This window comes from Apium graveolens, chromosome 6 (assembly GCF_009905375.1).
Source record: "Apium graveolens cultivar Ventura chromosome 6, ASM990537v1, whole genome shotgun sequence".
In the NCBI taxonomy this organism is placed as follows: domain Eukaryota; kingdom Viridiplantae; phylum Streptophyta; class Magnoliopsida; order Apiales; family Apiaceae; genus Apium; species Apium graveolens.
In genome coordinates this window covers 23355605-23381873 of record NC_133652.1, presented here as the reverse complement: position 1 = coordinate 23381873, position 26269 = coordinate 23355605, and the positions used below count along the sequence as shown (strand labels likewise).

The 26269-nt window shown below is 38.6% G+C and overlaps 1 non-coding gene across 1 annotated transcript; it reads left to right on the top strand.

Moving 5' to 3' along the window:
* The first annotated feature begins 8818 nt into the window (after positions 1-8818).
* LOC141669822 (small nucleolar RNA R71) lies at positions 8819-8925 on the top strand. The gene has a single exon (XR_012554078.1). It is a non-coding gene; the product is annotated as a small nucleolar RNA R71 (small nucleolar RNA).
* Positions 8926-26269: the final 17344 nt, after the last annotated feature.

Here is a 26269-nt window from a genome sequence, read left to right as displayed (position 1 = left end):
ATGATTACTTCTCAATGTTAAGATAACACTTAAAATTGTTGATTAAATATTAATTATAATTAACTACTTAATTAACCACTTAATTAACACATCAATTTATCAATAATAAAACACTCATGAGATCACAACTTCATTATTAATTCCTTCTATAGCCATTGTTATTACCTTTAGCATGTGACAGTGATGATATTAATCGAATAACACGAAACTGATAAAAGCCAACTTTCATTGTACTAATATCATTCTACCAAGCATCCACAATTAAGATAGAAGTTGAATAGTCATCAATTATGTTGAGTTCCTATATGTCTACAGAAATTGACAACACAACGATTTAAGCACAAGTTATCCCTTCTGATTACATAAGGCAAATAAAACTGTTAGAGTTACCCACTAATCATGCACAACGTACATGAACCTATGCTAGCATGGCAAGTTCTAAATCTCAAAATCCACCGTCGCTTCACAAGAGATTAACACCCTATCTTATATGTTTGCGACGCACATAAGACGAATACGCACAACCAATACTAGATAACATGCAATCATCACACACTAAAGTATTAAACAATTAACTAAAGAATTTCATAATAAATCCGTTGCAACCCCATGATCACGATTAGCCCATAATAGAACTTATCGCCATCATGGGTTCATATGAAATCATGATAAACAACACAAGAAAATAATAACTAAACTAATTATATTAAAACAGAGTACGTCACAAGAGTAAATAAGTCAAAGCAAGAAAACTAGCATCCAACGTTACAACGAAACAAGAATCACAAGAAAATATGCTTCCTCTTCGTTGCGGTGTGCTAAATCGGTCTTCTTCTTTATCTCCTTCGCTTCTTGCGCAAAACACAATCTAAAACATAATCTCCTTCATATTCTCTATGAAAACGTCTCAAATATACTTATATAATAGTCCCATAAAACTCAGATTACATAGAAGTTGGAAGCCAAACAGAAGTAGAAGTCTAAAATAATTTATCCTTTTCCCCGACCCTGCGCGGCCGCTCAGCATTTCTGCGCGGGCGCGCAAGGCTGCTGCGCGGCCGCTCAGCATTGCTGCGCGGGCGCGCAGGACCCTACTGGAAAAAATCCAGGTTTGCTCCGTTTCTTCGCCGTAATCTGCCCGTTCTTTTCCTCTCTCAATGGTGAACACATGCCAAGGCTTATTCTTGATGATTCCTCCTCCGAAATGCAACTAATACCCTGAAATGCATAAACACTAGAAAAACGCATCAAATACACAAAATACTTGATTTCAAGACACCAATTTAAGCCATTTTAAGACGTTCTAAGTGGTATAAAATGCCACTTATCACACCCCCAAACTTAAATCGATGCTTGTCCTCAAGCGTCACAGACTCAAAATAAATAAAAATATGCATGAATGCAATCTATATGAAAATGCAACGATCCCCCTTACTACAATTAACCAACCAAATTGTCACGTCTCAACGAATGCAGTTAGACACTAAAGATCAATAAACTCATGCAAACGGACATACAGCCAGAAACGTGGTGTGTGCAAATGCTTAACAGATATGCTTCGGAACTAGACCAATTACTATGACTAGACTATCCTCAAGGCAATCCTACGATTATACAAAGAATAAAAATTCTAGGCACAAAGTGATATACAACACTACAAGAACTTTGGAGCTTACTACGGAATCGTGCTTTTTATTTACAACTCAAATGCTTATTTGACCGTGCAATGAGTGAGGTCCACAAAAAACTTATACAATGGTATCCATGTAACGAGCGTTAGGTTAGCGGATCCCAGACTCTAAAAGCCTTAGGTCACTAGGCACAAAGTCCCCTAAGAACTTAATAACTCGAATACCAAAGAGCCCACTCTTGATCAATTATGCAATTTTTTTTTTCTTTTCTTTTCTGAGCAAGTGCGTTTCGCTCCATCTTGCTCAACCCTAGACTACTCGCATAACATGCGAGCCGGCTACTAGCCATTTGACGCCTAGCCACAACTAGCAACAAATTCCATTTTTACTCCATTTTTTTTTCTTTTTCATGCCTTTACCACTAAGAACCTATTATCAAATTCTAAGCATAATAAATAGATTATCCTCGAAAATAATCAGATCATAACAACAATCTAGCCCTTAAGCATTCTCTAAGACTTAGTGAAAATACAAGTGCTTCTAGCATGCATATCAACCTACACAACTTAATAGCACTTTAATGCTATCACTACACTCGCATCAATATCACAATTCAGTCGATAAATCATTGCAAAAGGGATCATGGTATATGCATGAGCTATATGATATGACAAACAAATAAAGCTATATAAAAAAAACTATATGGCAAAAAATATGCAACTATATGAACTAACTATCATGAATATGCAGCTATATGACACACACAAAATATTCCTTAACTACCACCCCCAAACTTAAAATCTTCACTGTCCCCAGTGAAGGTAGTAGGAAGGAACACAGGGTATACCTACTCGGAGTCATCATCATCATCACCCTCAGTGGTTGGAGTATCAGGCAGCGGGTATGCAGAGTCCTCACCAAAAACTGGCCATTGGATATCAGCTCCAAGGCCTCGAAAAGCAGTCCCTAACGCAAGGGTGAGCTCCTGAGCAAACCTGCTCTGCGTCTCATACATGGCATCCATCCGCCGTGAAAGCCTCCTATACTGGGCATCACCCATCCCAGCACCCTCCTGAGCTCTCGAAGAACCAGCCTCACCATGCCCTGGCCTAGCCATAGTAGCACCTCGTGTTGGACGCCCTCCTGGAAGACGATAACCCAGCCCATGCTCCTCAGGCTCACCACCGGTCCACTCCTGCATCCCATTCAGAGTGCCAGAATCTATCGGAGCTGCTGGCAACTGCAACTGCTCATGAGCCGGCCAGTTCACTCCTACTGCTCGGCATAGCTTCGTAACCGTGGATGCATAAGGGATGTTCATATGCTTTGCTCCCCTCAAAAACTTCAGAATTCCTTGGTAGATAAACTCACCAAGGTCCACATAGTATTCCTCATTCTAAATTACCCACAACAACTGTGCTCTCTCAACTGTGACCTCATGTGCATGTGAAGAAGGCAAAATATTAGCACATATAAATGCATTCCATGCACGGGCATACCTGTTCATGGCGATCGCCGGAAAGTGACGATACTCATTATTGGCTGGACTGCGGTTCCAAACTGTGCCCGGTCGACAGAGAGTCGCACAAATCAAATCCAAGTCAAAATCCTCAGCAGTCTTTTCATTCCAGTTCTCCTCCTCGGGCTTCCTCTCTCGCTGTCCAATCACACGGCGAATCGCCGCAGGATGATAATCAACCGTCAGCCCACGAACTACAGAAAACCCATTCTTTTCAGCCTTCGCGTTCGCGTAGAACTCGCGAACAACACTCATCGGTACTGCTTCGGGTGACTCACAAAAAGCTATCCACCCCTTCTCTGCAATCATGGGCAATAACTCACCATCCCTCCCTGATGGTAAAAACCCCCTCTCCTTCAGAATCGGCTTCCCCAACAACCTAGTGTACTCCTCCTCCGCAGCTCTGTCAGTTAACCGAGGCCTTGCAGCAGTACCCCTTGATGAATCAGCAGTAGGAACTGTGCTGCTGCTGTCAATAGTGCGTGCTCTCTTGGGTGCCATTGATTTGTGAATAAAAGTGTGTAAGAACTGATTTTTGATTTTTATGAGAGGGTTTAAGTGTAGGAAGTTTGTGGGAGATATGTAGGATAGGTGTATGTATATATAGGGTGTGGAGTAGGTTAAATTAGATTAGGAGTGGGGTTGAGGGATAAAATCATGGGGTAATGGGAAAAGAATTCATGGGTTTATGTTCTGTAATGGGTTTTTTATGTTTTTTTTTTTTTTTTGAACTGCAAAAAATTTTCTGGAACTCGACCCCTGCGCGGGCGCGCAGAGGGTCTCTGGAAAAAAAAATTTTCAGCCCCTGTTTTCTGATTTTTTTTGTGTTTTTGGATAGGTTATTAACTTCTAAGGGTTCCTGTAACAACAATTCATGGGTTGCCTCCCACGCAGCGCTTCTTTTTCGTCATTAGCTTGACGTTCCGTACCTTTCTCAAGTAGTCAACAAAATGGCACTAACCACCTCTCGGTTTGCCATGTCCCCATAGTAGTGCTTCAACCGCTGACCGTTAACCTTGAATGCTTGGTCCGAATCATTCTCAAAAATTTCCACCGCTCCATGTGGAAACACAGTTTTGACAATAAAAGGTCCAGACCACCTTGATTTCAACTTCCCAGGAAAAAGTCGGAGCCGAGAGTTGAATAACAGAACTTGTTGCCCTGACACAAATAACTTAGGATGTAGCTTCCTATCATGCCACCTCTTCACCTTTTCCTTATACATTTTGTTATTCTCGTACGCTTGAAGTCGAAATTCATCAAGTTTATTAAGCTGAAGCATTCTTTTCTTACCAGCTGCATCTAAATCCAGGTTCAATTTCTTCAATTCCCAGTAGGCCTTATGCTCAAGCTCCGCCGGTAGATGACATCCCTTACCGTACACCAACTGAAACGGTGACATCCCAAGTGGAGTTTTGTATGCTGTTCTGTAAGCCCAAACAGCTTCATCGAGCTTTAAAGACCAATCCTTCCTTGACGGACAAACAACCTTCTCTAGAATGCGCTTTATCTCTCTGTTAGACACTTCCGCTTGACCATTTGTTTGCGGATGATAGGCAGTAGCTACTCGATGATTCACATTATAACGTTGCATCATAGAAGTGAACTTACGGTTGCAAAAATGCGATCCTTCATCACTTATGATTACCCGAGGCGTTCCAAACCTTGTGAAAATTTGCTTATGAAGAAAATTTAGCACTGCCTTTGCATCATTTGTCGGTAAAGCTTTAACTTCGACCCATTTTGAGACATAATCGACTGCCAGCAAGATGTACTGATTATTGCAAGACGAGATAAAAGGCCCCATGAAATCGATTCCCCATACATCAAAGACCTCGACTTCAAGCATCACATTTAATGGCATCTCATCCTTCCTTGACAAATTTCCCACTCTTTGGCAACGATCACACCTTAAAACAAACTGATGAGCATCCTTGAACAAAGTAGGCCAGAAAAAACCTGCTTGCAGAATACGAGCTGCCGTCTTCTCACCTCCATAGTGTCCACCGTAAACCGTGGAATGGCAGTCTCGTAATATCCCCTCCGTCTCACAGAACGGGATACATCTCCTGATGATCTGATCAGCTCCCTGTCTAAATAAATATGGTTCATCCCACATATACCACTTCACCTCATGCAGAAACTTCTTCTTTTGAGCGGATGTCAAATTAAGCGGCATTATATTGCTGACAAGATAGTTTACAATATCTGCAAACCATGGTTCTTCCTCCTGAATTGCAAACAACTGCTCATCCGGAAAAGATTCATTAATTAACGTCCTATCTTATAAAGTAGAATCGGGATTATCCAACCTAGAGAGATGGTCAGCTACTTGATTCTCGGTACCTTTTTTATCTTTGATCTCTAACTCAAATTCCTGAAGTAAAAGCACCCAACGAATGAGTCTCGGCTTCGAATCCTTCTTAGAAACCAGATAGCGAATAGTTGCATGATCAGTGAATACTGTTACTTTCGTACCAAGCAGATAAGATCGAAATTTCTCAAAGCCAAAGACTATAGCCAAAAGCTCCTTCTCAGTAGTGGTGTAGTTCAATTGGGCGCCATTTAAAGTCTTACTCGCATAGTAGACCACATGGAAGAGATTTTTCTTGCGCTGTCCCAGAACTGCACCTACCGTATAGTCACTCGCATCACACATCATCTCAAACGGTTCTGTCCAATCTGGTGCTGTAATAACTGGTGCCGTGATCAAACTCTCCTTGAGAGTCTCGAATGCTGCCAAACATTCATCATCAAATTTGAAAGGCACATCTTTCTCAAGTAAATTGCACAACGGCTTAGATATCTTTGAAAAGTCCTTGATGAATCGCCGATAAAAACCCGCATGACCGAGAAAACTACGGATTCCTTTCACCGAATTAGGTGGGGGAAGATTTTCAATGACTCCCACCTTGGCCTTGTCCACCTCCAGACCTTTGCTAGAGACCTTATGTCCAAGGATAATGCCTTCACGCACCATAAAATGACATTTCTCCCAATTAAGCACCAAATTAGTTTCCACGCATCTTTTGAGTACGGCGCGCAGATTATTCAAACATTCATCATATGAGTGTCCAAAGATGGAGAAGTCATCCATGAACACTTCGACGTTATTTCCAATCATGTCAGAGAATATAGCCATCATACATCTCTGAAAGGTGGTCGGGGCGCCACATAACCCAAACGAAACTCTACGAAAAGCAAATGTGCCAAATGAACAAGTGAAGGTAGTCTTTTCCTGATCCTCTGGTGCAATACAAATCTGATTATACCCGGAATAACCATCCAGAAGACAAAAATACTCATGTCCCGCCAATCTGTCAAGCATTTGATCAATGAATGGGAGAGGGAAGTGATCCTTCCTTGTGGCTTTGTTCAATTTTCTATAATCCATGCATACTTTCCATCCTGTAACTGTTCGAGTAGGGATGAGCTCATTCTTTTCATTTGCGACCACAGTGATACCTCCTTTCTTAGGTACACATTGCACGGGGCTCACCCACGAGCTGTCAGAAATAGGATAAATGATGCCTGCATCTAGCCATTTCAGAATTTCTTTCTTCACCACCTCCTTCATGATCGGGTTCAGTCTTCGCTGTTGTTCCACAGTTGGCTTACTACCTTCCTCTAAAAGAATTTTATGCATACAATATGAAGGACTTATCCCCTTGATGTCTGCTATGGTCCATCCTATAGCCGATTTGAATTCTCTCAAAATCCTTAAGAGCTTGTCTTCCTCACTACCTGAAAGGTCAGCTGAAATAATAACAGGTAACGTAGATGAATCACCTAAAAAAGCATACCTCAAGTGTTCAGGCAATGGTTTGAGCTCCAAGGTAGGTGCTTCCTCTATTGATGGTTTGAGCTTCCCTTCAGCATTCTTAAGGTCAGAAGTACCAAGAGATTCAAATGGTATGTCGAGCTTTCGCTTCCAGGGAGAAGCGTTCAGATATTGTAATTGCTCGTTGCTATCTTCATCATCGCTGTCAAAATCCCCCACTAAGGCCTTTTCCAATGCATCAGACATTAGCATGTGATCGAGTTCCGAAGTAACTGCAGAATCAATCACATCCACTTTTAAGCACTCCTCATCTTCTGTAGGGAATTTCATTGCCTTGAATACGTTGAAGGTCACATCCTGATCTTGGACCCGCATAGTAAGTTCCCCTTTTTGCACATCTATCAAAGTACGGCCAGTAGCCAAGAAAGGCCTCCCCAAGATTATGGGAATCTTCTTATCTTCCTCAAAATCCAGAATAACAAAATCTGCAGGAAAGAAGAGCTTATCCACCTTGACGAGCACATCCTCAACTATGCCCCTTGGGTAAGTAATGGAACAGTCCGCCAATTGTAGCGACATGTATGTGGGTTTTGGATCAGGCAGATCCAGCTTTTTAAAGATCGACAAGGGCATCAGATTAATGCTTGCTCCCAAATCACAAAGGCACTTGTCAAAAGTTAGATTGCCAATGGTGCAAGGAATGGGAAGCTTCCTGGATCTTTCAGTTTTGGTGGTAACTTTTGCTGCAGAACAGCGCTGCATTCTTCCGTGAGAGCAACGGTTTCAAGGTCATCCAGTTTCACCTTCCTTGAAAGAATAGTCTTCATAAACTTCGCATAACTAGGCATTTGTTCCAGCGCCTCAGCGAAAGGTATATTGATGTGAAGTTTCTTGAACACCTCCAGAAACTTCCCGAACTGTCTATCCAGCTTTTGTTGCTGCAATCTCTTAGGAAAAGGTGGTGGAGGATAGAGCTGTTTCTCCCCTGTATTAGCCTCAGGCAGAGTATGTTCAACAGTAGTCTTCTTTGGTTCCGCCACTTTCTCCTTTTGCTTAGATTCTTCATCTCTAACTTCAGCTTCGACTTCTTTTGCCTTTTCAGCATCAGCTACTTTTCCAGACCTTAAGGTAATAGCCTTGACTTGCTCTTTAGCTTCCTTCCTGCCTGGTACTTCCGTGTCACTGGGAAGAGTGCCAGGTTGACGATTGAGCACTGCATTGGCTAATTGACCGATTTGATTTTCCAAGGTCTTGATAGAAACCGCCTGACTCTTGCACAACAGCTTAAGTTCCTCAAAATCAGCACTAGTAGGTGCAGCTGCACTTCCCTGTTGAGGATATGATTGCCTTGTAGCATACTGCTGTGGTTGCTGGAATCCAGGTGGGTTAAACTGTTTACTTACTCCTTGCTGATATGTTGGCTGAATAGCATTCTGATTATTCCCCCAGCTGAAATTTGGATGATTTCTGTTGTTAGGATGATAGGTCACTGGCACAGGCTGCTGTTGTTGCTGATAATTATTCACATACTGAACAGATTCGTTGACAAGAGAACACTGATCCGTAGCATGAGAACCTGCACAAAGCTCACAAACCATAGCTATTTGATTAACTCCATACGTAGCCAAAGAATCAACCTTCATTGATAGCGCTTGGAGCTGGGTTGCAATAGCGGTGGCTGCATCAACTTCCAGAATACCTGCTACCTTGCCTGACGTCATCCTCTGAGTTGGGTTTTGATGCTCATTTGCAGCCATCGTCTCGATAAGATTATACGCCTCAGTATAGCTTTTAGCCCATAAGGCGCCTCCAGCTGCTGCATCGAGCATGGGCCGAGATTGGGCCCCCAAACCATTATAAAAACCAGTGATTACCATCCAATCCGGCATTCCATGATGTAGACATTTTCTCAACATTTCCTTGTAGCTTTCCCAAGCCTCGCACATAGATTCTGTAGGTTGCTGCGCAAACTGAGTAAGAGCACTCCTCATAGCAGCAGTCTTTGCCATTGGATAAAACTTCACCAGAAACTTTTGCACAAGATCTTGCCACGTAGTGATGGACCCAGCTGGTTCAGAATGTAACCAGTCTTTAGCCTTATCCCTCAGTGAGAATGGGAAAAGCCTCAACTTGATAGCCTCATCAGTCACGCCATTATACTTAAAAGTGCTGCAGATCTCGACAAAATTCCTTATGTGCATGTTGGGGTCTTCAGTTGCCGCTCCTCCAAAAGAAACAGAATTTTGCACCATCTGAATAGTGCCTGGCTTGATTTCAAAGGTGTTAGCTTGAATAGCCGGATGAAGGATGCTTGACTGAATGTCATCAATTTTAGGCCGAGAAAAATCCATAAGAGCTGGATCAGCTTGAACAATACGATCTCCCATATTTACTGGTTCTTTCTGCTCAGTTCCTGAATCCGAATCCTCAAAATCTAACTTCTCCGGAGTATCAAGAACTTCGTCTTTCTCCTCAGCTGTATCTAAGGTCCTCTTGCGAGCACGAGAACGAGTTTGCATAAAAGCTTGCTAAAGTACCTGAAACACAACCGAAAAGAGTAATTAACTACTACGTCCTAATCACTGAGTCCTAATGACCAATGATGGTAAGTACATAAACTAAACAAATACGCCGAGTCCCCGGCAGCGGCGCCAAAAACTTGTTAGGGCGAAAACATGCACTAATATTCACGCAAGTATACGCGTTCGCAAGTAATATAGAATACTTTCTAATTCGTTCCCTCAGAGACACAGACTAAGTTATTGTCTAATTAAACTTACTCACCAATGTATGATTACTTCTCAATGTTAAGATAACACTTAAAATTGTTGATTAAATATTAATTATAATTAACTACTTAATTAACCACTTAACTAACACTTCAATTTATCAATAATAAAACACTCATGAGATCACAACTTCATTATTAATTCCTTCTATAGCCATTGTTATTACCTTTAGCATGTGACAGTGATGATATTAATCGAATAACACGAAACTGATAAAAGCCAACTTTCATTGTACTAATACCATTCTACCAAGCATCCACAATTAAGATATAAGTTGAATAGTCATCAATTATGTTGAGTTCCTATATGTCTACAGAAATTGACAACACAACGATTTAAGCACAAGTTATCCCTTTTGATTACATAAGGCAAATAAAACTGTTAGAGTTACCCACTAATCATGCACAACGTACATGAACCTATGCTAGCATGGCAAGTTCTAAATCTCAAGATCCACCGTCGCTTCACAAGAGATTAACACCCTATCTTATATGTTCGCGGCGCACATAAGACGAATACGCACAACCAATACTAGATATCATGCAATCATCACACACTAAAGTATTAAACAATTAACCAAAGAATTTCATAATAAATCCGTTGCAACCCCATGATCACGATTAGCCCATAATAGAACTTATCGCCATCATGGGTTCATATGAAATCATGATAAACAACACAAGAAAATAATAACTAAACTAATTATATTAAAACAGAGTACGTCACAAGAGTAAATAAGTCAAAGCAAGAAAACTAGCATCCAACGTTTCAACGAAACAAGAATCACAAGAAAATATGCTTCCTCTTCGTTGCGGTGTGCTAAATCGGTCTTCTTCCTTATCTCCTTCGCTTCTTGCGCAAAACACAATCTAAAACATAATCTCCTTCATATTCTCTATGAAAACGTCTCAAATCTACTTATATAATAGTCCCATAAAACTCAGATTACATAGAAGTTGGAAGCCAAACAGAAGTAGAAGTCTAAAATAATTTATCCTTTTCCCCGACCCTGCGCGGCCGCTCAGCATTTCTGCGCGGGCGCGCAAGGCTGCTGCGCGGCCGCACAGCATTGCTGCGCGGGCGCGCAGGACCCTACTGGAAAAAATCCAGGTTTGCTCCGTTTCTTCGCCGTAATCTGCCCGTTCTTTTCCTCTCTCAATGGTGAACACATGCCAAGGCTTATTCTTGATGATTCCTCCTCCGAAATGCAACTAATACCCTGAAATGCATAAACACTAGAAAAACGCATCAAATACACAAAATACTTGATTTCAAGACACCAATTTAAGCCATTTTAAGACGTTCTAAGTGGTATAAAATGCCACTTATCAATATTTCGAATAAATCTCCATAATTATTCGAATTTCATTTTTGGTAATTGCGAATTAATCGATGAAACTCGTGATTGGAAACCCGATATGGGTACCTCCGGGTTTTACCGCCGTCTGCGAGCCGACGGTGGACTATGATGAATATTTCCGGGTCCTACGAGTTAAATATAAAATGCGAATTATAATAATAATTAGTTGGTTTAAATCGGTTGTTGGGAATTTGTGAAATTGGATTGCGTGATTGGTTGATGTTGATTTAGCGTCGAATTGGTTCGACGGGATAGTCCGATAAATAAAGGAAGTGCTGCCCAATTTTCTGGAAATCAAACTACGGAAATGCGGGAGCGTATACAGTAATTGTCGGGACGTTGAGCGAATATATAAATATATTTTATACAGAAATTGATTGTATGTTGTGGTAAAATATTTTGCCAAAACCAATAACCCCAATTTCGTAAAATGACGAGTATATATATTTTTTGAAAATGAACACCGAACCGATTTTCGAGAACGTGAACCCTAATTGTTGCATGTGTTATTATAATAGGTACAATTACGAGTCAGGATTTGATATCGAATGGGTAGATTGTTAAGCGAGTATATGCCAAGCATAATCGAATGTCTAAATTAGGGTATTTCGACTTTGTAGGTTCTAATCGGAAGGCCCGAAAGTTGGCATTGGACTAAAGATAATCTACCGATCAGTCGACAAGCTCATCAAGGTTCTAAGCAAAGGACCTGAGTGTTGAAGTCGGATCCAGGATAGTCTGATAGTAAGGCGATAAAGCCAAGCATCCAAGCCATTCCAAGGTCAATCAGAGATAGTTGTAAGCTTTGCAAGGAAAGTACCCTTGACCATATCTATATGGTTCAGTAGTATATGAATAATTGTTAAATTAAATTATGTACTGGAACAGAATATTTTAAGTTACATACCCCCTGTGTTCAAATTGTTTTGTTAACCTGTGTTTTGGGGGAAAAGTAACTTCTGAAAGTACCTATCTCTAAACTTTGAATAAAATGAAAATGTTTTGGAAATTGTGCTGTGATAGAATTGTTTTGAAAAGAGATAGGTAAGTGGTTTGGAAAACTGGATAAAGTTGATCAGATAATTGGATGAGCGTGCGCAAGGGCCCATAACGTCCAGGAAGATAGTGTAAGAGGCGAAGTGGTTGCGCACCCTATTTTAACCACCAGCCCAGCATGACAGGGACCTAGCTAGTCGCTAAGTTCCAGAAAAGGTTTCATGGGATGGCAGATGGAGCCGTCCTATGGAGATAGCCTGATCAGCTGTCTCGCCATGGATCATCCAATACATTTATATCTGAGCGAGATTTTGTGGTTCCCGTAACAGAACTGATGATTTTGGGTCCCCGTAACGGGACAAATGGGTTATGGTTCCCGTAACAGAAAAAATGGTTTAAGGTTCCCGTAACGGAACAAATGTTTTTATGGTTCCTGTAATGGAACGAAAGATTTGGAAATAAAATTAACATGCTAAAATTGAACTCGGATATTTATACAACACATCTAATGAGATGTTTTATAGAGCATGCTAGTTATTGATATCCAGTTTTCATTTGTTTTCACTTATTTTACTTGTTTTCTATATACGAGTTATGATTTCTGTTCCTATAAATGTTTATCATAAACTGTTTTTGATTATTATTCATATAGTGGTACTGCTGAGCAATTGATTGCTCACCCTTACAAATATTATATATATATATATATTGCATATACCTAGGAGATTCTTCCGTGGTAGTCAGGGCAGAGTTTCAGTTCCTTCCGTGTCAGGATCCTCTGAGGTAGTTGTGTCAGACCAGAAATTGTCTATTGAGTTGCTGTATTAAGATAGTATTGTCAAGGTGGTTGTACTGAGTTAGTTTTGTAGTAATTATAACCTAAGTCATATTTAAACCTGGAAAAGATCTCGGTAAGAGGTGTCGTGATTATATTTTATCATTGAAATGAATTATATTATGTTGGTTGTTGTGTTGTGGATGACGTCAACTCCTGACCCCGGGGTTGAGGCCGTCACACAAGTACAAATAAATTTGATTCACCAGGAACATCATGGAATGATTTCCGAGATCTTCATTTCCTTAACACAACTTATTTGGATGGAAGAGAAACCATATTGCTAGGTCAGACACACTGTAGAGGGGGTGAATACAGTGTAAAGTACAATCAAATCGAACTTTAATATCTCAAGTAACAGAAAACAACCTTTATTGAAACAATAAACTCTGTTACAGTATAGAACTGTTACCTCTCAGTGATGAATAAATATCACGAGAGCTGCTAGGGTTACTACAAATAATCTTCTCGAATATGATAACACTTATAGTGTAAACCCTATGTCTGTGTTTATATACTACACAATTACAAGATAATCGCTAATTGATATGGAATATAATTATGCTTCCTAAAATATATCAATCAAATATCTTTTCTTCCAAGTATTCTATTCTTTATAGAATTCCTTCTTCATGCATATCTCTTCTTATGTCTATCTCGATTTTCTTTCCTTTAATCAGCTACTGTCCTTATCTGAACGTCATTCATCACTTAAGTTCTGATATCCATCTTCTGATGATTATCTCCTGATAATATAAGTACTGATATCCTGAAGTCCTGACTTCCAGTAAGTACTGATTTATCCTGTTTAAGTAAGATCTGAAAACTAAACATAAATCATATTAGCCATGACATTATCAAATATATCTAACAATCTCCCCAACTTGTAAATTAGCATAATACACAAGTTTAACAGATATTTGATGATGTCAAAAACATTAAGTACAAATGCATGAGAATTAGACTAGATAACTACAACTTACAGTCCTTAAAGCTTTACCAACATTTAACTTCTGATAACAGCTTCAGTCTGTACAAATATCAGAATTTAATCAGTTGTAGATCTTGACTTGGCTTCATCTTCCGATCTCTCTGATGTCAGGAGTTGTTCTGAGATAGTTCTTCAACAAACATCTCTCAGCATATCTAAGTTCATCAATCATCCTCCTTTTAGCATCTTTAAGCTCTGCATTATCTTCACCAATTTGAAAAATTGTAGCCCTGAGATCATTAATCTTTGCTTTTCTTATATCCTGATCTAGTCTGATCAAATAAGTTTTATCAGACTCAAGATTGAATTCCACAGCCCTGTAACCCAGAAAGGTAGTTATAATTTTAGCAGTGTTGGGCTTCATTTCAACTATATCACCCTTGTGATCTCTGTACTTTGGAACATATGTGTTGTCAGACTTAACAGAATAAAGCCTTTTCTGTCTCTGAATCTGATCCTTCAAATAGTTTACAGCACTTCCTGTCAATTTGTCATCCACTTGAAGTAAGAATAGTACATGCTCTAACTCTTCAAAATTCTTCAATGGAATGGTATTTTACCTTATATGATAAACCCTACCATCTGTCATGAAGTACAACAAGATGTGTTCTTTCAAGTAGGTATGGTAAACCATTTGTACAGATTCCAGTTGATTCAATCTCTCAGGAGTTGCTCCAATACCTGGTTCACTCAAGGAAGTTGGATCATTGGTAGTGTTCTGTATTCTTCTTTCATCAGCACTTCCCAATCCAGTTTTATCTCTTGCTTCCTTTCCAGTAACTACTCTTGCTTCAAAACCACTTGCAACAGTCTTCAAAGGTTGAGTCTGTTTTGCTTTAGTGAATCCTGGTAGGAGTGTCTTTGATCTATCTTCTGATATCAAGTTAACTTGAGCTATGTCAGAGGTTACTTGCTTCTTTGGAATATCAGAACTTACTGTCTCTTGACTCTGAACAACTTGAGCCATGTCAGAGGTTGTTTTAAGAACTTTTCTTGAAGTCAGAGCAAGATCATCCTTTTCATCAGTGATTTCTTCATTCTCAGGAGGCACATAAACCTTGATAGGTTCACCAACCTTTTCTTTACCCTTGGATCTTGGATCTATCTGCGGTTGTGATTTAGCCAATGTTGCTTCAGTATTTGTCCTTTATTTTATCACAATGCCTTTGAGTTTTGGAAGTGTCTTTTTACCAGAAGCTTCAGATTTAGATGTGACTTTCTCTGATTTAAGTATGGCTTCTTCTTCCATTAAACTCTCCAAGTCCATTCCTGGATTTTCCCGAAGAAATAACTGTCTTGACATTTCTTCATCAAGATCTAAAAGTTCATCAGAACTTATTCTTTTACCAGTAGCAGAACTAATTCTTTTCCCAGTATCAGAACTTGTCCTGTAACTTGTGATTTCAGCTTTTCTTGATGAAAAACGTCTACCTTGACTATGACCTCTACCCATTCCAGGGTTTCCATGATCATCATTTTCATCATCCTTCCCTTTCAGTGTCTTGGCAGTCTTGCATTTGGACTTAATTACTCTCTCCCCCTTTTTGGCATCAGCAGGTAGTAGAAGAGAGACAAGCAATTCCACTGAGGCTTGGATTTCAGTAAGGTGGGATTGCTGAGAAGCTTGATTTTTCAGAATATCATCAATCTGAGCTTGTTGTGTCTCTTGAGTCTTCTCAATATAAGCAATCCTGTCAAAGGTAGGTTGGAAGAACTTTTTCTTATCAATCTTTTAAACTTGTTATTGCTTCATTAGTTCTTCCCTTAAGAGATGTAACTCTGCATGAGTATTTGAATGAAGACCTTGTAAATGTTTAGTACTCAATGCAATGACTCTAAGCTGTGTTTTGAAATCATCAGTATTTAACATTTCATCAGCTTTTGTCAAGTGCTCAGCCAGATTCTGTGCAGAAGGAGCACAGGTGACTGAGTTCCATTCCTTAGTCCACTCCTGTCCTACAGGAGTTTCACTCCAAGACACTGGTGCTTCTCTTGTAACAAACTTCCTAACAATTTCAGTTTTAAGAACAGTTTATTGAGGGGCATGTCCTGAAGGACCTGCTTCATCAACATCCGCAGTCGGAACAGCATCACCAGTATCTCCAGCATTTGCAGCATCAGAACTTACAGAATCAGAATCTTCTGATAGAACAACAATGTGGGTAGCAATGGAGGCTTCAGCATCCTCTAATTGCTGATCTGGTTCTAAGTTCTGATCAACAGCCATATCCTGATGCTCACATATATTCTGATCATCAGCATCTAGATGCAGAGAAGGTGTAGTAGATAACTCTAGAGTTTGAACAGCATCAGTAACAGGTGTTGTTGATGGATTAGTTGATATTGGAGCTTCTAAGAGAATTACTTCAGGCACAACCAAGGTCTGGATATCAATATCAGCACTTGTGCCTATATTAACAGGAGATACAGACTTTTGAACAGGAGACACAGATGGTGTGTTGGCATGTTCAGGAATAGCGTCCCGAGTTGGAGTTGATGGAGAAGTAGTGACTTTAGCAAATTCTTTTTCTTGTGAGATCAAAGATTCCTGATCTCCTTCCTTAGCTGCTGCTTCTTCATCATCTGAAACTGGCCTTTTTGCCCTCTGTTTCTTGTATCTCTTTGTAGATATGGATTCCTTGGGAGTTTCAGGAACAGTCATTCTTTTAAGCCTCTTGAGAAGCCTAGAGCCCCCAATTCCAGAATCCTTCTGAGAAGTCACTTTCCCAGCTTCTTTAACAACAGGTTCTGAAGAAGGAACCTGTTCCTCAGTGTCAGATTCATCTCTCAAAGCAATCTTCCTTCTCTTTTGAGGTGTTTGAGGAACAGTCTTTGTCCTCTTTGGCTTGGAAGATGAAGGCTTCACAGTAGGTGCTGAGGATGAGGGTTGAACTGTCTGTGAAGTGGAGAGATAGGATTTGATATATTACCTGAGGGTTGGTTGAGTAGAATGAGTGGTATGTTCTGATGGTTGTTGTGATGTTTGGGAGGTGGTGGTTGGTTGGACATCAGGATAAACAGATCTATAGGAATCAGGATCAACATTTACTAAGATCTGTTTTACAGACTGAGGAATCTGTAAAGGTCTAACCACTGGTTTCTTAGTGTCAGCATTTACCAGGTCATTAAAGTATCATTTTGCAACCTTAAAAGGTGGAGTTAAGGAACTGACTAAGTGAGGTGCATCAGTACAAAAAGTATATATAAGTTGACAGAATCTAGCAAAGTAGACAACATTCCTATCCTCTGTCATCCTATCCCCAATAAAACCTATTATAGCCGTTGCAAAATCAAAATGAGTTTGGTTTATGATGGCATACCCGATGTGTTGACTCATTATGGGGATGGCATCAAAATTCGAACACTTGTTCCCAAAAGCTTTAGTGATGCAATCGAAGAAGAAACTCCATTCTCTTCTGATATGAGCCCGTTTCAACTGCCCAAGCTTTGCCAAACTCTGTTCATACCCCAAACTGGCCATTAACTCCTGAAGAGCCGATTCCTTTGGAATTGAAAAAGTACATCCTTCTGGGAGATGTAGAGCCTTGCGTATTATACCAGGAGTGACTGCATATGAAGAATCACCCACTTCGAAAACAATACTAGGAGTACCATTTGGACCACCATTATCAAAGTTTCCAGTCCTCCAAAGTGTCAGAACTTGTTGGCTTGAGAATACTGAAGGTTGGGTCAATGCATACCCAATTTTACTGTGTGCAAGAAGGTCTTGCACAAAATGCAATTCAGACGGAGCTTCAGCATTATCAAGAATAGCAGCATAATTGTTTGGAACAAATTTAGCTCCATCAATGATTAAATCCTTAGGTGCCATGAAAGTAATCGAGAGGTTTAAGTGCCTGTTAGGTGTTTGATAGAATGTCTATATGAAAAACCAACGTTAGAAGAAGAAAGAGAGTAAAAGCAAGTAGAGAGAAAAAGTATGAAAGGAAATAAAAGATTAAAAAATCTTCTCTCTGTCTTACTTATACTTTTGAAAGAAAAAAAATGTAACTGTTGGACACCTGTCAGACATGCAGTAAAAACGAATAGTTAATGGGCACGAGAAAACAGTAATCATTACTTACCCACTTGCAGTTTTTCAAGAAAAAATCGTTCCACTTACCTAGTTATTTCATTAATCAAGGTGAAACAATTTTAATTCAAAATTGAAATCGTTCCCGCTTATTTAATTATTTTTCACTGCAACATCAATATTCTGGAAAAAAAATTCGAGTGAAAATGACCATAATAAATCAGATGAGCAAGTACTGATAAAATAAAATCAGAACTTAAGTTAAACCAGAATTTATATGGTCATCAGAATATGAATATGTATCAGGATTTATCAATACATTACAAAATATCTCAGAGACAAGATCTTGAAACAAAAATAAATTTCATTAATATATCAAGAGAATACATTCATGAAATTTAAATTACATCAGAACTTGTACAAGATTTCCCTAAGCTGCTAAACCTAACGTCAACAGCCTTTGTCCTAGCTCAAGAAGCAGGGCAAGGCTGATGATGAAGAAAAATAGGAAGAAGAAAATAAATTGTTTCTTCTTCCTACTCTCGATAAACAGAATAGCGAGTCGAATGATTCGCTCTTGCTGGCGGAGAGCTTCCGGCCTTTCCTCCTCCAATCACTCCAGATGGCGATGGTAGTCCATGTAGAAGAACAGGAGGTGGGTGAGTACCTCCCGGGGAATGGAGTCCCATATCTCATCAAGAATGGCAGTAATGTGCCATTCCTGCTGCCAATCGGCACAGCTCAGCTCCATGTTGAATGTTTCGTAGTTCAAAAACATATTGTATCTAACCATGGTGTTTTGTTTTTTATATAAGTATTATGAAGGTGAGTTTGTGATAAAAGATTTGATGGGAAGGCTGATGTGAAGTGGTTGCTTATATAGGCAATAGAATGTCAGGAGACGCAAAGAAAATTAATGCTGACAGGTAGAATTAATTCTACCTCGTCTCCCCAGACTTGGAAAAAGAAAAACATTCATTGGAAAGAGAAAACATGGTTTAATGCGCACAAGAAGCAAGTAAAAGTTGATTGTTCATGTACGAGTACCACTATCCCTAACTATAGTGACTATTAATCTTCCACTTCAACATATTCTGGTTTAATCTGAGACTGTTGTCAAATTTTATCCACAAATAAGTTAAGTAAAGAATCAGACTGTAATATCAGAACTTAGACTTATATCAAAACTTAACAGTCATCAGAACATAATTTCTTAACTCGAAAAAGGAATGCCTATTTTAGTAAGTCCTCACACAAATTCTGATTTATATTCTTCAGAACTTAATCATCAGAACATGCAATCAGAACTTGTCCTCAGAATTTGTGCAATGTGACACAATGACTGTTCATCTAAAATAACATAGATCACCACGGTGATTTTCATCATTCATATGGAGTGGTTAGTGTGTGCAGTAAGCTAAATAACAGACAAGGAGTAAAGTCTGATTCACTTCAGTACATCTTAGAAATAAGGCATAACTAAAACTTTGCTAAAGAGCTGTCATTATGCTGAAACCTACTATTAAATGAATTCATGCTTGAGTCCACCTCAACTATTTTGTGCTAATTTTGTGCATCTTTTTAAATTCTATTTTACAGTGGCTTCTCAGTGTAAGTGAATCACGACTGCTTATCAGAATTTATGCTATTATCATAGTATTTCTCCAATAATCATAGAGTGTGAAAAGTCACCAAGAAAATATTTGATTTGCTTTTCTGATGCATATTACTTAATACCAGCAATGCACTTGGGTCTTCCCTTCCACATTTTTACTCTAGATCTCAAAGGAGTACCTGATTTTTAATCCTTGTTTCTCTTTCTTTTTCTTTTGATAAGTGAGGTTTATCAGCACTTAGTACATTCAACAGATTTACTAGCATCAGAACTTAACAGATGAGTAGCATTATTCTAGTTTGTGACTTAGTAATAAGATAGACAAAGTAAACTCAACTAAGCTCAATTATCAGAATTTGCTTGTGTCAATAGATTTCCACAGAAATAATTACTTCTTACATGGGATCCCTTGTTTATTGAAGACTACTAGGTCAGCATCTAGCACATTTATCCTCATAGGATTGAATAGTTACCTAAATAGACATATCACTATCAGAGTTTAGAAACATATATCAGACAACAGTCAGTACTTAAACGCATTTTTCAATTAAGCACAGAATACACAAAGAGATTAAATTATGTAAATACTGATCATAAAGTCTGATACATCAGAACAAAACTAAGCAGATTTAGAGAAAGAACCTGAAACCATTCCAAGTTCATTTACCAATCTTGTAAAAGTAGCTTCACACAATGGTTTTGTGAAGATATCTGCTAGTTATTGATCTGTTGGAACAAAGTGCAATTCCACTGTACCTTCATCTACATGTTCCCTGATGAAGTGGTACCTGATGCTGATGTGCTTTGTCATAGAGTGTTGAACTGGATTACCTGTCATAGCAATAACACTTTGATTATCACAGTAAATAGGGATTTTGAAATATGTTAACCCATAATCCAGTAACTGATTCTTCATCCAGAGAATCTGTGCACAACAGCTTCCTGCAACAATAAATTCTGCTTCTGCAGTTGATGTGGAAATTGACTTTTGTTTCTTGCTAAACCAAGAAACCAATCTGCCTCCAAGAAATTGGTAGCTTCCACTTGTGCTTTTCCTGTCAATTTTGCAATCTGCAAAATCTGCTTCTGAGTAACCTATTAGTTTAAAATCTGATTCTCTAGGATACCATAATCCCAGATCAGATGTTCCCTTAAGATATTTGAAAATTCTTTTTACAGCTATTAGGTGAGGTTCTCTTGGATCTGCTTGAAATCTTGCACAAAGACAGGTAGCATACATGATATCAGGTCTACTAGCAGTTAGATAGAGTAGAGAGCCAATCATACCTCTGTAATCAGTAATATCTACTGATTTACCAGTATCCTTATCCAGTTTTGTTGCAGTGGCCATGGGAGTAGATGCACTTGAACAATCTTGCATTCCAAATTTCTTCAGAAAGTTTCTGGTGTACTTAGTTTGACAAATAAAAGTGCCTTCTTCATTCTGCTTGACTTGAAGGCCCAGAAAATAGCTAAGTTCCCCCATCATACTCATCTGATACCTTGACTGCATCAGTTTGGCAAACTTCTTGCAAAGTCTGCCATTTGTAGACCCAAAAATGATATCATCAACATAAATCTGGACCAGAAGTAAGTATTTTCAATGGTTGAGGTAGAACAGTGTTTTGTCTATTGTTCCTCTGTTAAATCCACTTTCCAGAAGAAACTGAGCTAATGTCTCATATCATGCTCTGGGAGCTTGCTTAAGTCCATAAAGTGCTTTATCAAGCCTGTAGACATAATCTGGATATTTGGAATCTACAAAGCCTGGAGGTTGTTCAACATATACTTCCTCCTGCAATTCTCCATTGAGAAAAGCACTTTTCACATCCATTTGAAAGACAGTAAACTTTTTGTGAGCAGCATAACCCAAAAATATTCTTATGGCTTTTAACCTAGCAACTGGTGCAAATGTTTCATCATAATCAATTCCCTCCTGTTGAGAATATCCTTTTGCAACCAGCCTTGCCTTATTCCTTGTAATTATGCCATCACTGTCAGTTTTGTTTCTGAATACCCACTTTGTACCAACAACAGATCTATTCTTTGGTCTTGGCACTAGGGTCCAGACTTTGTTTCTTTCAAATTTATTTAACTCTTCCTGCATTGCTTGCACCCAATCAGCATCTTGAAGAGCTTCTTCCACTTTCTTTGGCTTAGTATGAGAGAGAAAAGAATTGTAAAAACATTCGTTTGAAGTACCTTTTCTAGTTTTGACACCTGCATCAGGATTTCCAATTATCAAATCAGGTGTATGTGATTTAGTCCACTTCCTTGCAGATGGAAGGTTTTCTCTCGAACTGGATGCTCCTCCATGATCTATGTTGTCTTTATTTTCATTTTCTGATGCTCCCCCTGAAACTATGCTCTCTGAGTTGGATTCTTCAGAATTTAGATTTTCAGAACTATCAGAACTTGGCTTATCAGAACTTGATGAATCAGAACTTGAAGAGCCAGATGTATGTTCTGATGCTTCTTGAGATGTGGTATGTTCTTGAGTATGCTCCCCCTGCATAGGTGCATCTTCCTTTGGCGTAGTCACCACAGTTTCAATAATATCAGAGTTTAATCCATCAGAGTTTACAGTATCAGGACTTAGACTGTCAGGATTTTCAGTATCAGAATTTGAGTCTTCATTTTCAAATCTCAGCTGATCATGATCAATACAATCTTCAAGACCAGTAATATTTTTGTTATCAAAAGAGATATTGATAGATTCCATGACCACTCTTGTTCTCAAATTATAGACTCTGAAGGCTTTTGTGGAAAGTGGATATCCAACAAAGATTCCTTCATCAGCTTTTAGATCAAATTTAGATAGTTGTTCAGGATGAGTCTTGAGAACAAAACACTTGCATCCAAATACATGAAAGTACTTCAGATTTGGCTTCTTTTTCTTCACCATCTCATATGGTGTTTTTCCTTGCTTGTTAATGAGTGTTGCATTTTGAGTAAAACAAGCAGTCTGCACAGCTTCAGCCCAGAAATAGGTTGGAAGCTTTGCTTCTTCAAGCATTGTACGTGCAGCTTCAATGAGAGTTCTATTCTTCCTTTCAACAACTCCATTTTGCTGTGGAGTTCCAGGAGCAGAAAATTCTTGCTTAATTCCATGGTTTTTGCAGAACTCTTCCATTATCAAATTCTTGAACTCAGTGCCATTATCACTCCTTATGGTTTTCACAGAATATTTGACCAATTTATCCAGATGTTTGATATGATCAATCAAGATAGATTCAGTTTCACTTTTTGTGTGCAAGAAATACACCCATGTGTATCTGGTGAACTCATCCACTATGACCAACGCATATTTCTTCTTTGCAATAGACATGATATTCACTGGACCAAATAGATCAACATGTAGTAGATGATAAGGCTCAAGAATTGATGATTCAGTCTTGCTCTTGAATGAAGATTTTCTTTGTTTGGCCTTCTGACAAGAATCACAAAGGCCATCAGGAGCAAATACTGACTTTGGCAGTCCTCTCACAAGATCTTTCTTGACTAGTTCATTTATATTGTTGAAATTTAAATGAAAGAGTTTCTTGTGCCAATTCCAGCTTTCTTCAATTGATGCTCTACTCATCAGACAGATTGCAGAACCATCAGTACTTGTTGAAAGCTTAGCTTCATAAATGTTACCACGCCTGTATCCTTTTAGAACAACTTTGCCTTTGGATTTACTCACAACTTCACAGTGTTCTTCAAAGAAATCAACATAACCTCTGTCACAGATTTGACTTATACTCTGCAGATTGTGTTTAAGTCCTGAGACTAGAGCTACTTCTTTAATGATGACATTCCCAAGATTAATATTGCCATATCCCAATGTTTTTCCAATGTTGTCATCTCCATAAGAAACACTTGGGCCAGCTTTCTCCACAAAGTCTGATAGCAGGGCTTTATTTCCAGTCATATGTCCTGAACATCCACTGTCCAGAACTAGAATATTTTTCATGTTGCCCTGCAATCACAAAGACCACTAATGATTAGTTTTAAGGACCCAGACTTGCTTGGATCCTTTGGCCTCATCAAGTTTGTTAACATTTACAGCGGATTTAGCATCAGAGTTTATGTTAACATTTTTCTTATCAGAACTTACACTATCAGACTTTGAATCAGAATTTACACTAGAAGGAATAATGGAAACTTTCTTTAAAGAAGGTTTTATTTGATAATAATCATAGTACAAACTATGATATTCCTTATAAGTATAAATGGAATGCCATAAACTACCACAATGAAAACAAGGATTTTGTGGTTTATATCTAACAAGGTAAGGAGTTTATGTTTTTATTCTTCCTGCAAAAAGAAGTAAGATGGTTAGAACTTCCACAGTTATGACACGTTTTCCTAGGAGCATCAGGAACAGGCTTATAATCATTACTTTTATTCACACCTTCCTTTCCATTCCTATTTTTCCTAGGTGATTTTACCTTGTTTGCATTCTTAATATCTTTCAGCTTATGTTTAAGCTGCTTCTTAGTCATTAAGCCTATGTTTACTTCAACTATCTTTTCCTGTTTTAGTTTGTCAGAAGTTAATTCCTCTTTAACTTCTGATTTCTCATTATCAGACTTTACAGTTACAAACTTAACAGGTTTTAATTTTGGCTTTTGCTTAACAACATGCTTAATTTCTACAGTTCCTTTATCATTCTTATCCTCTCATAACCTAAGCCCTCTTTCCAATTTTTACTACTTAGCAAATTTTGAGTTGTTCTGCCAGAGTTAATCCAAGTCCTGATAATCTCTCTTTCCTTTTCTAACTCAGTTTTTAGAGATTCATTCATTTTTAGCACTTCATCCCTAACATAAAAAGCATCATCTCTATCTTTCTGAGTTTGATGGAACATGACTAACTCTTTTTCTAAAAAATCATTTCTTTTCTTAAAAGCAAGATTTTCAGAAGTTAATCTTTCACATGTTAAAGTTTGATCTCTATAACTAACAAACATGATTTTAAGATATCTTCTCAACTCATTAATATCATTAGTATGAAAAGCATAAGTAGTCTGAGGACCTTTATTTCAGCAGCTTCAGAACTGCTCTCAGCACTTTCTTTATCAGCATTTGCCATCAACGCATAGTTCTCCTCACTTTCAGAGTCTGAGGTGTCTATCCAACTTTTCTTCTTTGTGACAAGAGCCTTGCCTTTGTCACCCTTTACTTTCTTGCTATCAGGAGATATGTGGCCTTTCTCACCACAGTTATAGCATTTGACATTGGTATAATCTCCTCTATCAGACTTTCCTCCTCTGCCTTCAGATCTTCTGAAATTCTTCTTATCAGAACTTGTGCCTTTCCTGGAAAACTTCTTTCCCTTCCTGAACTTCCTGTATGCAATCTTTGTGATCCCTTTCACCATAAGAGCACACAGCTTCATCATCTCCTCATCAGCATCAGTCTCAGGCAAGCTTTCAGAATCTGAGTCATCATCACTTTCAGAACTTGATGACTCAGTATCAGACTTTGTGACAAGAGCTTTACCCTTGTCTTTCTTTGAGGTAGCTGTTTTGGGGGATTCTTCTTCAGCCTTAAGAGCAACTGTCCTTGACTTTCCTCCTTTCCTCTTGCTTCTTTGTTCCATCTCAAGTTCATGAGTCTTGAGCATTCCATAAATTTCATCAAGAGTTGTTTCATCAAGATTGTAGTTGTCTCTTATTGTTGTTGCCTTCAAATCCCAACATTCAGGAAGAGCTAACAGGAATTTAAGGTTTGAATCTTCAAGATCATACTCCTTATTAACCAGTGACAAATCATTCAGGAGTTTGACATATCTATCATATAAATCAGTCAATGACTCATTAGCCTTTGAGTCAAAGTGTTCATACTCTTGAGTGAGTATTGTCTTCCTGTTCTTCTTAATTGTATCAGTTCCCTGACACCTTGTTTCCAGAGCATCCCATATCTCCTTAGCAGTCTTGCAGTTAATTACCCTGTTTGACATTACATTATCAATGGCACTATGCAGTAAGTGTCGTACCTTAGCATCCTTAGCAATTGATGCGATATCTTCAGCAGTATAATCACTCTTCTCCTTTGGTACAGTCTTTGCTGCTTCACCTGCAACTGCAACAGCGAGCTTGGTTGGTTTGTGAGGCCCTTCCTTGATTCTATCAAGATATTTTGGATCTGTTGCTTCCAGGAACATGGTTATCCTCACCTTCCATACCGACTTTGAATTTGTGTCTTTGGTGGTTCTTCAGTTTTGGTAGGCTTAGTTGGAGTTTCTGTGTCAAACATGATTGTGTTTGGATCTTTAACTGTATGTGCGTTAACAGATTAGCTCTGATACCACTTGTTAGGTCACACACACTGTAGAGGGGGTGAATACAGTGTAAAGTACAATCAAATCGAACTTTAATATCTCAAGTAACAGAAAACAACCTTTATTGAAACAATAAACTCTATTACAGTATAGAACTGTTACCTCTCAATGATGAACAAATATCACGAGAGCTGCTAGGGTTACTACGAATAATCTTCTCGAATATGATAACACTTATAGTGTAAACCCTATGTCTGTGTTTATATACTACACAGTTACAAGATAATCGCTAATTGATATGGAATATAATTATGCTTCCTAAAATATATCAATCAAATATCTTTTCTTCCAAGTATTCTATTCTTTATAGAATTCATTCTTCATGCATATCTCTTCTTATGTTTATCTCGATCTTCTTTCCTTTAATCAGCTACTGTCCTTATCTGAACGTC